At 42.0% G+C, this 16,457-nt stretch overlaps 1 long non-coding RNA gene across 2 annotated transcripts in view; it reads left to right on the top strand.

Moving 5' to 3' along the window:
- Nucleotides 1-16,457, top strand: part of LOC125465842 (uncharacterized) — a 44,294-nt gene that overhangs the window by 11,049 nt on the left and 16,788 nt on the right. For both annotated transcript variants that reach the window (XR_007250325.2, XR_007250324.2), the window contains one exon: nt 12,886-13,116. This is a non-coding gene — a long non-coding RNA (uncharacterized LOC125465842). The remainder of the gene's footprint in view (nt 1-12,885; nt 13,117-16,457) is intronic.

Raw genomic sequence — 16,457 nt, 5'->3', positions numbered from 1 at the left:
TTTTGTTTCAGACTGGAGGCCTGTGACCAGCAATGTGCCACAAGGATGAGTGCTGGGTCCACTGCTTTTTGTCATTTATATAAATGATTTGGATATGAACGAAGGAGGTATGGTTAGTAAGTTTGCAGATGACACCAAAATTGGATTACTCAAAGTACAATGGAATATTGATCAAATGGACCAAAGAGCCGAGGAGTGGCAGATGGAGTTTAATTTAGATAAATGTGAAGTGCTGCATTTTGGAAAGGCAAATCAGGGCAGGACTTCTGCACCTAATGGTAAGGTCCTGGGGAGTGTTGCTGAACAAAGAGACCTTGGAGTGCAGGTACATAGATCCTTGAAAGTGGAGTCACAGGTAGATTGGAAAGTGAATAAGGCGTTTGGTATGCTTCCCTTTGTTGGCCAGTGCATTGAATATAGCAGTTTTACAGGACATTGGTTAGGCCACTTTTGGAATATTGCTTGCCATTCGGTCTCCCTTCTATAAGAAGAATGTTGTGAAACATGAAAGGGTTCAGAAAAGATTTACAAGGATGTTGCCAGTATTGGAGGGTTTGGGCTGTATGGTGAGGTTGAATAGACTGGGACTATGCTCCCTGGAGCATCAGAGGCTGAAGGGTGACCTTATATAGGTTTATAAAATCGTGAAGGAGTATGGATAGTGTAAATAGCCAGGGTCTTGTCCCAGGGCTGGGAGAGTCCAAAACTAGATGGCATAAGTTTAAAGTGAGAGGAGAAAGATTTATAAAGGATCTAAGGGGCAACTTTTTCATGCAGAGAGTGGTGTGTGTATGGAACAACCAGCCAGAGGAAGTGGTGGAGGCTGGTACAATTATGACCATTTAAAAGGCATTTAGACAGGCATATGAACAGTAAGGGTTTAGAGAGATATGGGTCACTTGCTGGAAAATGGGACTAAATTAATGCAGGATATCTGTCCGGCATGGGCTAGATGCACCAAAGGGTCTGTTTCCGTGCTGTACAATTCTATGACTCTTTGATCTGGTCTGGCCTACATGTGACTCCAAACCCACAGCAATGTGGGTGACTCTCAACTGCCCTTTGGGCAATTAGGGTTGGGAAATGAGTGCTGGCCTGGCCAGTGAATGAACAAATATTAATTCCTAAAAATGTTGATACAGCCAAGCGAATTTGAGCATTCAATCAAGTCGTTTTAAAGAGAGGTAAGGTCTTGCCATTTGCTGCTGATTTGGCAATATGTTTGCCATGCGACTGATCCTCCCCCTACATCCTGGTTTGTGGTCTCCTGTAATAAAACCATGGTCAGAAAGGGAATTGAACCATGTCTCAGAAACTGCAGCAACCTGACAGCTGAAATATATGGTCAAAATAATTGGATCTAAATACAAATGGCAGTTCATTTAGCATCGTTACTTCATACATCTTGAGCTCATACAGAATGTGACCAATGTAATTATAGTGTGTAAACCAGAAGAGGATCAGTAGTGTCCACAATATTCACTTGAGGATGAAGCAGACATGTCATGGCAGGGCACGGGATCCCATTTTTCTGATGGCAGATCGTCAAGCTGAAATGTTAAGCTCTTGATGCAAAATTACCTTGATTACAAAAGAGAAACAAATATGTCTAAGGAAGGGTCTGAGGAAGGGTCACTGGACCTGAAACGTTAACTCTGTTTTGTTCTTCACAGATGCTGCCAGGCCTGCTGAGCTTTTCCAGCAACTTTGTTTTTGAACAAGTGTAACTAGTCCATGCCAATTTTATGTTCCACACAAATCCTCACCCACTTTTCATCTAATCTCATTAGAATAATCTTCTGTTCCTTATTCTTACATTTGTTTATGCAGCATCCTGGTAATTGAATCTTGGCTGTTTGCCACAACTAATCATTCTTGGTAACACTCTCTGGATGAAGAATTTCTCCTGATTTCCCTACTTATTAGTGACTGTGCAATATCCATTGCCTAATTTGATCAAACCAGAAGTGGGAATATTTTTCCTTTGTCTACATATCAAAACCCTTCATAATCTTGAACACTTCTATCAGATCATTCCTCAACCGTTTCTTTCTTGGATATTGCTCCAGTCTGGTCAACCTTTCTTGTCTGGGATAATCTCTCAAATCTGGTAGCATTTATTAAGATCTGCATCTTCTTCTTTGACTTTACATCCTTCTTTGATTGTAAAATAATACACTAGTGCATATATTCTGCCTTTCAAATGTACCAGACTTCCTATAGCACCTTGCAGCCAGTCACTGCTGCAATATAGAAAAGGTAGCAGCCAATATGCATACAACAAAGTTCCATAAACAGCAATGTGATACTGACTAATGAATCTACTTTGTCAATCGAGGTATAAATATTGGCCAGGTCATGTATATCATTCTCTTCCTCTTCTTCAAAATAATGCCAAAGGAACTCTCATGTCCACTTTTGACAACAGAGTATTTCATCAGTACTACACTGAAGGCCTATGTTTCACTCTCCACCCCCATCCTGGGAGACAGTGACTGGTGCGATGAGACAGTAAAATCATGGAGAGTCGGTGTCACAGAATTGTTACAGTACAGATGGCAGCCATTTGGCCCACCGTGCCTGCTTACCTAATGCCAAACTCCTGCGATTTTCCCCATGTCCCTGCATACTATTTCCATTCAAATAATTATCCAAAGTCCTCTGAATGCCTCTAATGAACTTGCCTCCACCACATTTGTCATTTTCTTACAACTTACTGAGTAAAACAGATATTTCTCAAATTACCATTGCAGGTCACTTTAAATCTATGACCTCTTGTTATTGTCCCCCTTGTGAGCGGAACAACTTTTCTCTATTTTATCAAATCTCCTCGCAGCTTTGTTCTGTTTGAAGAGAATCCCAGCTTCTTCAACCCCATCTCCTCAATAACTGGCTTCAGCTCAGTCCGTAACACAGCGCCATGTTCCCATACTAACATTTCTGTCACTGGCCTGCTGCAGTGCCCCAGCAAGCCTCACTGCAAGCTGGAAGAACAACATCATCTCTGCAGCCTCTAGGATTCAATATCGAATTCAATAGCTGTGGAAAACAAAAACAAAAGAATTGCAGATGCTGTAAATCAGGAAAAAAAATAAAGTTACTGGAAAAGCTCGGCAGGTCTGGCAGCATCTGTGAAGGAAAAAACAGAGTTAACGTGTGATTTTTCCTTCACAGATGTTGCCAGACCCTCAATAACTGTAGAGCCTGATTCCATCCTTCAATATCTTTTACCTGTCCCCATAACTTGTCTTGGATTGTTTCTGCACAGCCAACCCATTCCCTCGTACTCTTAGCTCTCATTATTATTTATTCAGCTTCTCTACTGTCCTGGCCATTGTTTGAGGTTCTCTTTTCATCCTTAGATTTGTTATTCTGTGGGTCTCTCTCTCCAGAATGTACATCCAAGCCATTTTGGCTGTATCAGTCCTTTTTAAGGAAACTAATCTTAGAATTAAGGTCTACAAATACTGATAGTATTCTGAGATTCTGAACCATTGTTGTAACATATGAAAGACACATCTTTCCTGACACCAGGAGAGAGACAAATCAAAATGGTTGAGTGGTGATCTCTTGTGATGACAAAGATAAGCAGGGGCCAAAAACAAGCCACTCCCTACAGATTATGTCACAAATTACAGACACATTTTATGATTTCCCTTTTATAACAACACAAGCTAAAAAGCCAGTTTTACCTCCACTGGAGTGTGTTGTAGGATTGAAAGTTTTCATGCACCCCAGCCTGGGTTTAAACATTACTGTGTTGTGAAGGTTGCAGTCAATAAGCTATCCCTTAATGATCTCTGTAGTGCAGCTGAAGGAAGACTGTCTCTCACACCAAGTGTTACAAGCCAAAGGCAAGAAAACAAAAACGAAATGAAACCACAGTGACCAGTATCCCATCATCAAATCACCCCTAATTTACATGTGGGAAGTCCTTGGAAATGGTCCAGTCTCTTAGAGCTAGCTCTAAGAATGCAGAATCTATGACACTCCTCTTTTTATTTGTCAGTTAGGGCTCCCCGATTGGACTAGATTAACATTCCCAATCGGGGAACTCATATTCTATAAGGCATTACGTCCCTCCCCCTCCGAGTCAGATATGATGTGGGCTGGTTCTTTCTCTTACAGCACCTCCTGGGACATTTTAGCACCGGGTCAGGTTCCTCTGACTCTCCATTGGATACGGGTGACGTGTAACACATAGGAACTCATCTCTGGTGCCTGGAGCACCTTGGGAGAAATTCGTTCTCTTCTTCGGTGGCAAAGATGTCAAATTAGCAAGACCCACCATGTCCATTTTAGATGCTGATGTTTCTTCAATGTTCGATGGAGAGGGAGAACCCATGGGTACTAACAGTCTTTCTGACTGTTCTGGGAAGAAGAGCACATTTTGCTCCCACATTGTTTTCAAATTTGTGGCTTTCTCAGGTTTACTGAGACCCCTTTGCTGCTTCAAGTTCACATACCAGCAGCAACTACAATGGCTTGCTGGCTCAAATCCTGAAGAATATCTTAACCGTTTGGCTGAGGCTTGGCTTTGTTTTGGGGTTTTGCTGCAGGCACACCTAGAGTCCCTATGTTAAAGATATGTCCTGAGTGAGACTGTGCAATCGCCTTCACTCAAGTGTTGTTCCCCAAGCTCAGTCAGCATGGCAACAGCATCCACTTCCATCAGAATACCCTGCAACTCATATATACCATTTACCACATTCTCCAATGACAAAGCTAGTTGCAGACCCTGTTTGAAGACCAGTTGGGCTTTATTTGGGTGCTTTTGCATGGTTACATCATTCAAACTACATACCAAACCATCTCTCAGTGTCTCACTTTCCCTGAGGCACCGAGAATTGACCGATTTAGTTAAGGAATATTACGATCCCTAACTTCCTCTATTCTGAGTCGCGGTTGTTTTTACTTGGCATTTCGAGAACCAGGGGAATCCATATTTGGATTTTTGCATCTGCCAGTCAATGAGGTTACTATGAGGGACTCTCCTTCTCAACCTCTACCTGATATGGGTTGACTCTCAGGTCACATCATCACCAGTCATCTCTCTGTAATGAGAGAGCAGCCTTATGGTCTGGTAAGACAATGGCAACTTTTCTAATCAGCCCACTTTAAAATAACCCTTGTAGGAATCAAAAGTTTGCTAGATCCATGAATACTTCAGCATCCTGATTAATGATTTTGCCTCTACTAGGACTCTTATTCTCCAAAGTGTATATGGTTTCCTTAGTCTGCTGATCAAAATGCTCCATTTCACACTCCTTGTAAACAATTTGTCATTTACGCACCAATTGTGTAAAACTATCAATGTCCTTTTATGTTTTGTCATACCCTTTCTCAATATTAACCTCAGCCCAATTAGGGGCCATCTGTAAATTTTGTTATTTCTAAAATCTGCATCCAAATCATTTGTGTAAATGGTGAATAGTGGACCTAATATTAATGGGACTTTACTTTCCATGGTTTCTCAGCCCATACATGTTGTCTGACTGGCTGAGTGTTTCCAGCATTTTTCTGTTGTTATTATCATTGGGATTGATCAGGTTTCTAGCATTAATATTCAACTGAACACTGTGCCTTAGCTGAATGTTTGTGCCACTTGCCTGCCACTTTAGAGTGGTTTTTAATTGAACATGAGTTGATAACTCTGGCCATTGACAAATAATTTACACCTCCACATTGCTTACAGTTCCACATAAACAATTAGCTTGCAAATTGAGCAAATGGCAACTGAATTTCTGACATGCAATCCCTCAAGCCCACAAAGCTAAAAATGTAAACTGAAAATGGTTAGAATCATTTTGCACCCAGAATCATAGAGAAGTACAGCATGGTAACAGACCCTTTGGTCCAACTCGTCCATGCCAAGCAGATGTCCTATATTAATCTAGTCCAATTTGCTAGCGTTTGGACCATATCCCTCTAAACCCTTTCTATTCATATACCCATCCAGATGCCTTTTAAATGTGCTTATTGTACCAGCCTCCACCATTTCCTCTGGCAGCACATTCCATACACACACCACCCTCTATGTGAAAACGTTGCCCCTCAGGTCCCTTTCAAACCTTTCCCCTCTCATCATAAACCTATGCCCTAGTTTTGGACTCCCCTACCTGAGAAAAAGACATTGACTGTTCACCCTATCCATGCCCCTCATGATTTTATAAATCTCTATAAGGTCACCCCTCAGCTTCTTACACTCCAGGGAGAGTAGCCCCAGCCTATTCAGCCTCTCCCTATCCTGGCAATGTCCTTGTAAATCTTTTGTGAACCCTTTCAAATTTCACAACATCCTTCTGATAGCAGGGAGACTGGAATTGCATGCAGTATTCCAAAACCAGTGTCCTGCACAGCTGCAACATGACCTCCCAACTCTATACTCATTGGACTGACCAATAAAGGCAAGCATAACAAATGCCTTACTCACTATCCTGTCTCCCTGTGTCCACTTTCAAGGAAGTATGAACCTGCACTCCAAGGTTTCTTTGTTCAGCAACACTCTCCGGACCTTACCATTAAGTGTATAAGTACTGCCCTGAATCGCCTTTCCAAAATGTAGCGCCTCACATTTATCTAAATTAAACTCCATCTGCCATTCGTTCGTACATTTGCCCAAATGGTTTAGGTCCCATTGTACACTAAAGTAAACTTCTTCATTGTTCATTACATCACCAATGTTGGCGCCATCATACTTCCTATGTTCATATCCAAATCATTTATATAAATGACGAAAAGCAGTGAACCTGCCACCAAGTCTTGCAGCACACTGCTCGTCACAGTCCTCTGGTCCAAAAGCAACTTTCCACCACCACACTCTGTCTCTTATCTTCAAGCCAATTTTGTATCCAAATGGCTAGTTCTCCCTGTATTCTATTCGATCTAACCTTGCTAATCAGTCTACATGTGGAACCTTGTTGAATGTCTTACTTCCACCAAAGACAGACTGGGAATAAAACCTTCATAGGTCTCAACGTCTCAGTGCCAATCACATGTCTTTCAGCTAGTGCTGCCTGTGCACCCCCCCCAACTAAAGTAGGTCAGAAGGAGGTTACCTTATTTAAATGAGCCAATGGCATCACATCTCAAGTCAGATAAGGAAGACCAAAACAACTTGCTGTATTGGCTCCCACAAAAATTGGTTGCCTTCAGAAACAGGCCAACTCTATCCCATTATTCCCTTTATGAGTCTTCAAATGTTTTGGAAAATTCAGGAGCGTATATTCTACCAAACTGGGACCGAGTCAACCTCTAGCCTTCAACTACCCTCACCCAACCACACCTCTTCAGCACTCAATGTTCTTGCATGTGGCCAACAAAGACTCAGCTCCAAAGTAACACCCCACGTACCTGATGAGAAGACAGCTCCCAAGCTCATCCTTAGTCCTGGAGTCCCTGAGAGTATTCTGCCTGAGTCACAGATTTCCCTGGGAAGAGATCAAGCCAGTCTTATACCAATCGTAGACCGTCTGTTTCCTTCCGTCTTCTTTTTAAACTGTTTCTCTGGAAATATAGTAACTCATCTGTGGGTAGGTCCCTGGCTGCATGCACCTCTATCAAAGCAACTACTCCGTATAAACTTAAACGTTGCAATTATAACATGGGTGGGGCACCACAGTTAATCTCCATCCTGTCTTTATCCAATATCACAAATTACTTGCTTCCCTGGAAAGAGTCACTGTTGAGAAGGTGAACATGGTAATTTAGTTGAATGTTTTTTACCTGCCTGGGCCATGGGCTGTGGGTAAATCTTGACTTTGCACGTCAGAGCAAACAGGTGATAGAAAGTTTGGCAGAACATTTTCCATCTCTGCTGATTCTTGTTTCCACTGAGGCTGTTCCCACTGTTCCAGATGAGATGCACACAGACCACAGACCAAAGGGAAAGCTGCTTTTAGTGTATGGCTCACTCCTATTGAAACAATCTGGGGAGCCCAGTAACTCTGCTGTATCTGTCGATGACACCTTTGCTGGGATCACTGGGATGCAAAGGTTTAAGAGAACAGGACTGAGGTCCTTTGACATGGGTGTCCAGCCCCGTAGTTATTTTATGGTAGTCTGAACTGTCCCTTTGGTACAAGAGTCCTCGGGTATAGAGCAACTACCTCAGCCATTTCACTTCCTTGTTGTTACTTTGGCAGGATACCCAAATAAGTAAGTAATAGGTACATCTCAGGAACAAATTTTGAGTTGGTTTTCTCTTTACTGTTGGGGCATGTATCTTTCTCCCATTGACCCATTTCACACAATATTCTGTTGTCAATATTCTAAATTTTATACCTTCAGCTACCTTCACAATGAACCAACCAGTGGTATACTTCAGTAATATGAATCGATTTGTTCCATGGAGTTCTATTTCACCTCAAGGAGATGAGATAGGAGGTTGTGTACTGAAACAACAGGAACTGAATTGCTATCCTAGCTCTTAGGTACTGTGCATCCCCACCCATGAAGCTTATTTTTGACCACATTCCATTTACACAATCACATCCTTGAACACTATAGTGTTGGATTATAAACTTGCATCATTTAAAATGTTATAGTTTATTTCATTTGAAAATGTCCCATACATTGTGTTTAAAAACAAAGTTGCTGGAAAAGCTCAACAGGTCTGGCAGCATCTGTGAAGGAAAAAACGGAGTTAATGTTTTGGGTCTGGTAACCCTTCCTCAGAACTGACATTGTGTTTTTCAATTGAGATCGTTACTTCCTCTTTGTAATCTTCTCACAGATACTCTCCCAATAGAGGGCAGAATTCCATTTACAATAATTGCATTGGAAAGCATCAAAATTCACAGTGACTCAGAGTGGCTCAAGATATTTGTAGCTATTTCATTTGACCTCTTACAATAATAATTGCCATCAATTTGTTTTAAGCTTAACTAGTAAGAATGTTGTCATCCTGCTTTCAATTAATGTAAACCGTGTAACTGCATCACTAATGATCAGTGTGTCACCATCCCTTATTGTATACCTCTCCTTTCCCTGCCCAAAGCATGCTGATGCATCTTGGAGTACAGTTCCACAGTCCAATCTGCAGGTTCGAATGTTCGCCAAGTACATGAGGAGGGAAGGTAGTCAGCTTGTTGCTTCTGAATCTAGTTATAAATCCCCTCCATTTCCCTGAGTTCTGCAACTGCAGTTAACTAATTTAACTTGGCTCAACTAGTTGTTCAATGGGTAAACACATTGGACAGTACTGCGATGAACAGTAGGAGACCCAGTAAAGTTCCAGCTTTGTAATTTGGTCTCTGCCTGATTAGTTAGTAAATCTCTGTCAGGGAAGCAGCAGGGCTGCTGCTACTGGTTTAATATGCTTGGGACAGTGATGGAAATGGTCACCCAGGCCTCCATTACTAATCATTATCCCGACATCCAATGGAGAAGGTTTGAGGGGATGAATGGCAGACTTCTGCTCCTAATTTGTGTGTTCTATTTAAGCCAATGAATGGGCAGAAGTCCAAGGTAGTGAATGGTGTACTTTGCCCAATTGCCATTCCTAGATCTGTGTGCTCTGCTGACCTGGCCTCCTGAGCTTTCACAATGTTGCATAAAGTTCTGAAAAGGTTAATGTCCTTGTCCTATTGACTCCCTCCTTTCCACTGATGTCACAGATAATCCTTTGGTGGAGACAAGAAATTCTATTCTAGCTTTTGGAAGGAGCAACTGTCTCATTGCCAGTTCCCTGAAGTCCTAGAGATTGCGCTTGACCAAATGTAGTTGTACTTATCGCTATCACATAATAAACGTTATCGCTATCCGAGGACAATGCCTCTTCTGTCAAAACTTTACAGTGGTGTATTCGCTACCACTACTTAGTGTCATTGAGTCTTAGAGATATACAGCATGGAAACAAGCCCTTTGGCCCAACCATCCATGCCCACTAGATACCCTAAATAAATCTGGTCCTATTTACCAGCATTTGGCCCATATTCCTCTAAAGCCTTCCTATTCATGTACCCATTCAGATGCCTTTTAAATGTTGCAATTATACCAGCCTCCATCACTTCCTCTGGAAGCGCATTCCATGTACGCACCACCCTCTGTGTGAAAAAGTTGCTCCCTTAGGTCTCTTTTATACCTTTTCCATTTCACCTTAAACTTATGCCCTCTAGTTTTGGACTCCCCCATTCATGGGAAAAGACCTTGTCTATTTACCCTATCCTTGCCACTCATGATTTTATAAACTTCTCTTACGTTTCCCCTCAGCCTCCGATGTTCCAGGGACAGTAGCCCCAGTCTATTCAGCCTCTCCCTGTAGGTCAAACACTCCAACCCTGGCAACATGCTTATACATCTTTTCTGAACCTTTTCAAGTTTCACAATATCCTTCCTGTAGGAGGAAGATCAGAATTGCGCATAATAATACTCCAAAAGTGGCCGAACCAATGTACTTGACATCTGCAACATGACCTCCCAATTACTAAATAGGCCTAAGACAAAGTAAAGTCAAAGGAGGACTGCTGCCAGTGAACTACCGCAAACACCCCTTACCCAGTAGCACGCACTGTTGGAGATGGCAAATACCGCAAGGTGCTAGGATTAGTCGTCCAGGAACATATCAGTAACTCCATCATCGACAGCATTACTTTCAGCTGCCTTAGCATCAAGCTCGGAAATTCTTTCCCAACATCTTCCAACCTCTTTACCAGTTCTCCCTTCTTTAAGATGCTCTTTAAAGGAAGATGTTGGCTTGCTTACCGAGCTGGCTGGTTATCGTGCAGCCATTTCAAATGACACAACCCAATTTAACAGACCAGGTCGTACAAATGCCAGACGGAGTAGAACAACATCGCTTCATCGGACACTGCACTGATGATGTTACCAAGCATGGTGACAAAATGTCTGTACAATAACCAGCCAGCTCGGTGAGCAAGTCAACAACCTCACCCACAACCTGAGCTACAAATCTTTGCAGGAACCTTAAATGCTCTTTGAAACCGAACAACTTGATTCCAAGCTTTTGGACTTCTGGCCATCCTATCTCCTCATGATTCCATGTCAAATTTTGTTTTACAACACTTGTGTTATATTAAAGGAGCTTTGTGCAAGCTGCTGTTATGCAGCCACATCCCCGCCTGAGTTCTTCCTTCATATAGAGAATTTTTTTTAAATAGCTAAGTTCTTGCTGGGCTATATGCCTCAGCACACCACTGAATTAACCATTTACTTCCTGAGCTACTGCAGGATCTCCATCTTCTGGCACTGCTAAACCATCTTGGTTAGCACTGCTGCCAAACAGCACCAGGGACTTGATTCGATTCCAGCCTTTCGCAACCTCTTTAATGAGTTTGGACATTCTCCCCGTGTCTGCGTGGGTTTCCTCCGGGTGCTCCAGTATCCTCCCACAGTCCAAAGATGTGTAGGTTAGGTGGAGTGGCCATGCTAAATTGCCTATAGCATCCAGGGATGTACAGGCTAGGTGGGAAATGCAGGGTTAAGGTAGGGAGTGGTTCTGGATGGGATGCTCTTTGGAGGGTTGATGTGGACTCAATGGGCTGAATGGCCTGTTTTCACACTGTAGGAATTCAATGATTCTATGATTTTGTCTGCTGCAATGCTAGGTCAGTTATTTTCTTCAGGTGGTTGTCCCTTCAGTGTTTCCTTAACAGGCTGGAACAGGTAGTCTTTAGTAATACTGTATCAGAATGAACCAGATAGAACACTGTTTGAACCATCTGTCTCCACCTGGGTCTCCTCCATCTTTCTGAAGAATTGCTATTGGATTCTGCTCACTGCCTATTTCACTGATGGGGTCTGAGATCTGAAAGATTCCAAGTTTGGAATTGTGTCTTGTGTTGCATGAAGACACACGGCTTGCTACAACTTGCCCAACCACTTCACTGCCTTCTACTCCTTGTTGTTTTGAAACAGTAAATAAAAAAAAAGCTATCCATTTAATTTTTAAAAACTGTATTGCAATATGTGTTTTGGTCAAGTGCAGACGCTGAAAGTTACGGGGGAGATTTGACAAGATCCCTTTGAGAGTCATGTCTTTAAACAATCTGAAATAAAGCCCGTTAAGCAACGATCCCTCTCTTGGCACTGCAAATAACATCAGACCAATCTTTGTATGATGATAATAACTGGGGGCAGCTGTTCCAGTTGTCGTGATCTTGCCTGAGACAGCAGTGAACAAAGGGCTTTAGGCTCTGAACAATAATTTAGCTTTTCTAATCTTCTCTATGTTTTAAGCTGTCAGTATTTATTGTAGAACTGCGATCTGTGTTAGTTGATGTTGAGCTCTAAAGTTAGAATTCCATCCAGTTTAGTGTATCCTGATTCCAAATAAACTTTCCACTTCATAAAAGAAATCATTCATTTCAGTTCACCAGAACTTGACCCTCCTGAGTAAATGAACTGAATCACTGTTCAAGGAAACCCATGTTGAGCTAATTTTAAACTAGGTGTCAAAGTACATTAAATAGGATCATTGAACCTCCGAGGCGCGTACACAGCCCGCAGGTTAGGGAACCTAAGTGACTGCTTCTTTGATCAAATGAAGTCATTGTACGAGAAAGGGTCTCAGTGGAAAGAGGTTAAAGTAACATTCATCTCCCATAGGGTAGCATTTGTTAATCAGCCAAGTACTTTGGGCAGTCTGAGTGTTTTAATCATCAAAGGCTTGTTGCTGCTATAAGAGAATGTTTGTTGTCCAGGATACAATTTCCTCAAGTATGTTGAATAAAAAGAAGATGACAATTTAGTGAGCATTTTTTTAATGTACACATTTGGATTAAGTACTGTACTTGCTTCGTATCTCAAGAGTGTTATTTCATGGGCAGTGAAATTTAACTTGAGGTGCATAACATGCTTGAATTATTCACATCTGCACTACGTAGTATTATGATTGTAACTTCAAGCCCAACTCTAATATTACAGTTTTCCACAAAAGGGCGAGTTCCTGGAATCAGCGAAGCAGACTGCATCATTGCCAACTGTTTGTGGCAACTCGTGTTGACAGACGCAGGAAATACAGAACTTCTGACTGTCTGCTTTTCTAAAGCTGCCTTTCTCAGAAGGGCAATAATTCAGCTAGTTACAAGATTTTGTCACATTTGCAGACTTCAGATGGATGGATAAACTTTAGGATGTCCGTGTATACATCAAAAGGTGAGCGCTTTCACAGGTCACTGAACCCTTCACTTCTCTCGGGCATTTTATTAGACATCTTTACATCTCATACAATGATTGCTGCTGGTCTCTTGTTTGTTTAAAAATGCTTTTTGGCCCATGTTTATTAGGTTGATTTACCATATGTTGTTATTGTACAGTTTTTTATTTACTCATGGGACATGGGCATTGCCGGCTGGGCCAGCATTTATTGCCCATTCATAGTTGTGATTAAGGAGGCAGAGGTCAGCTGCCTTCTTGAACGATTGCAATGTACTGGAGGCTGATCCACAATGCTGTTTGATGGAAACTGTGGGATTTTGGCCCAACAGCAACATTCCAACAGGAATGACGACATATTTCAGGATGGTGAGTGGCCTGGGGAGGAACTGCAGGTGGTGGTGTTCCCATCATCTTCTGCCCTTGCCCTTTTAGATGGTGGTAGCCATGGGTTTGAAAGGTGCTGCTTGGAAAATCTTAATCAACATATCTAAAGATACACAAAAGGTTTTCTGCAGCAGTGTCTTTTCAAAGATGTTATGCGTTTATTATTGAATATTCTTTCCCTCATTAAATGCATACTGAGTTGAATTTTGAGGATCACGTTCAGTGAAAATAAGGTATTAGCATGCTGAAAATTGTAACGGTTGAATCACTGCCCATTTCCATTAGATGCAGTCACCACCATTTTCCTAGGATTTTAAATTTAGCAGCTACAATAATTTAATACTCTTACACAAGTCTACTTCCTATAAAGCAAATATAACCTCAACTTGTCTTTGCGTCTTAACAACATTGACAACTTAAATCAGAAATAGCATCGAGGGAAAAGATAGCTCAATAATCCTGTGCAGTAAAATCCCATTGCCGTGGATGGTGGTACCATCCAAGATGCATGAGCACTTGCTGAAACTAGGTACATTCTTCAGCACAAACTACATTATGTTTCTTGAGTCATTGCCCTGTGATGCATTCTCCAAGATCTCAGCTCGCAATGAAAGCAAGGCGTTGAGACAGCAATAGTTCCTGGGTAAAACAGCATGTAGCAAAACCTAGAGCAAGACCTCCATTTGCAAGCAACCAGGTCTATCAGACAGTACCTCACTGATGAGCACTTCCATTAAGTAGCAAGGTCAGAAATCACGCGATGCCAGGTTACAGTCCAACAGGTTAATTTGAAAACATAAGCTTTCAGAGGGTAGCCCCTTTGTCAGGCTGGGGTTACACTCCAAAAGCTTGTGTTTTCAAATAAACCTATTGGACTATAACCTGGTGTCATGTGGTTTCTGACCTTGTACACCCCAGTCCATGACCAGCACCTCCATATCATTAAGTAGCAAAATCACGTTGTTAATAAAACACCAAATCACCCAAACTCTCTTTTATTCAATGTTATACCAATGGATCATAACATCAGATTAGTTTCGGACATATTCAACTTTTAATCACGAAGTGTGATTTTTAAAAGAGTTACATATGCCAAAAGATGACTGTGGATGGAAATTCAGTGGTAGTGTGACAAAGCCCCATGCAAGGCCATGGAATGTCATACCTGCAAAGTGTCAGGTAAACTTCAGCGTGATTTAAAAGGAAGAGATAATAAGGTGCTGCCTAACATCCTTCCTCCCCCTCACCCCACCCAGCCAAAAACCATATCCTGTTGATTATATATCTAGCTACAGATGTTTGTGTTCCAGAAATGTTCAAAAATAGACACATTAAAAAACGACTGCAACCCCCAGCCTCTGCGTGCTATTGTGTTGATGTGCTAGTGAGGACGAATGTGTATGGAGGCCACAACATGAAGACAGAGATCAGGCACCCCTGCAGGGCAGGTAAACAAAAGGCACTCTCTTGCTCTGAGTGCTGGAACCCAGTCAGACCAGTGAAGTCTTCAGCAAAAGAAACAGGACAAAGTCAGTCAGCTAGCCACAGAGACATGAACCTTAAAATCAGCTGTTTCATACCAACATCAATATTGCTGTGTCATCCAACTTAACAACAACAACAGTACAAGTTTAGAACCCAGAGAATAATTCAGACATTTTCTTTAATCTGATGCCTTTTTATTCAATTCTGCTTTTTAATCTTTGTGTATGTGTCTCACATTTCTTGTCTTTTCTCACATTTGATAGCTAATATACTCGCCTATTCTTTAATTCAGGAAAGCGTTGTAAATTTGGCTCCTTTTAAAACATAAATACCTTTGGATTGGGAAAAGGTATTTAAGAAGGAAAGGATTTTTTAAAAATTAACCAACTGAGAGATGGGGTGAATTAAGATGGGGAGACAGTTGATTTTTCTTCATTCAGGAACGTAACCATTACAACGGTAAAATAACCATTACAATCAGCATGTAATATTCAGCATTGAATTGAATTGGGGACCCTTGCCTGGAGATCTGTTGTAACTCCAAGTTACTCACTCTATGAAGTGTTGCCCTGTGCTTTAGGTAGACTTGAGACATGTCTATTGATGTTCAGATGACAGCACTTGAATGAATGGCTGCTGATTTCTCAAAGCTCAGGTCCAAAGAGAGTCCAGCTTGGGTGGTGCTGGGGTTGTCTAGCTCACTAACTTTCAAGCCACATTATGAGCTCTGGTTGAGTGAATCATAGAATCCCTACAGTGTGGAAGCAGGCTATTTGGCCCATTGAGTCCACACAGAACCTCCAACGAACATCCTACCCAGAGCCATTCCCATAACCCTGCATTTCCCATGGCTAATCCACTAGCCTGCACATTCCTGAACACTATGGGCAATTTAGCATGGTCATCCACCTAGCCTGCACATCTTTGGAATGTGGTTGGAAACTATAGCACCTGGAGGAAATCTATGCAGAACTTGGGGGACGACGTTCAAACTCCACACAGACAGTCTCCTAAAGGTGGAATTGAAGCCAGATCTCTAGATTTGTGAGGCAGCAGAACTAACCACTGACTCACTGTGATGACCCGTGGGTAGTATGGAGCAGATCGTCTGTCATCCTCAGAGAGTACTTTCGCTCCTAATGTCATGGATCTGCAGGCCCTCACTGACAGTGAGTTGCAGTAAACCTGACTATGAGAGTTCAGCGATCTTGTGAAATCCTGCAGCAATGTGTCCTTTAGCATTTAGAAGCAAGCAGATACTGAGGAGGCCAGGGATTGACATATACCTAGACTAAGCTTCCTTTAAAAAGCTGGTGACATAAACTCCTGTGTGTAGGTCGGGGCTGCAGTATCCACATAGGTGATTCTATGCTCCATGGTAGGTTGCAGGCTGCAGAGGTCATTGGGTAGAATGGAGTACGTGCTAGAATAGAACCCCACCACCATCTCACCATGTTGTGGGTCATCTC

The sequence above is a fragment of the Stegostoma tigrinum genome, chromosome 30 (assembly GCF_030684315.1).
Source record: "Stegostoma tigrinum isolate sSteTig4 chromosome 30, sSteTig4.hap1, whole genome shotgun sequence".
In the NCBI taxonomy this organism is placed as follows: domain Eukaryota; kingdom Metazoa; phylum Chordata; class Chondrichthyes; order Orectolobiformes; family Stegostomatidae; genus Stegostoma; species Stegostoma tigrinum.
This window is presented reverse-complemented; position numbering and strand designations above follow the sequence as displayed.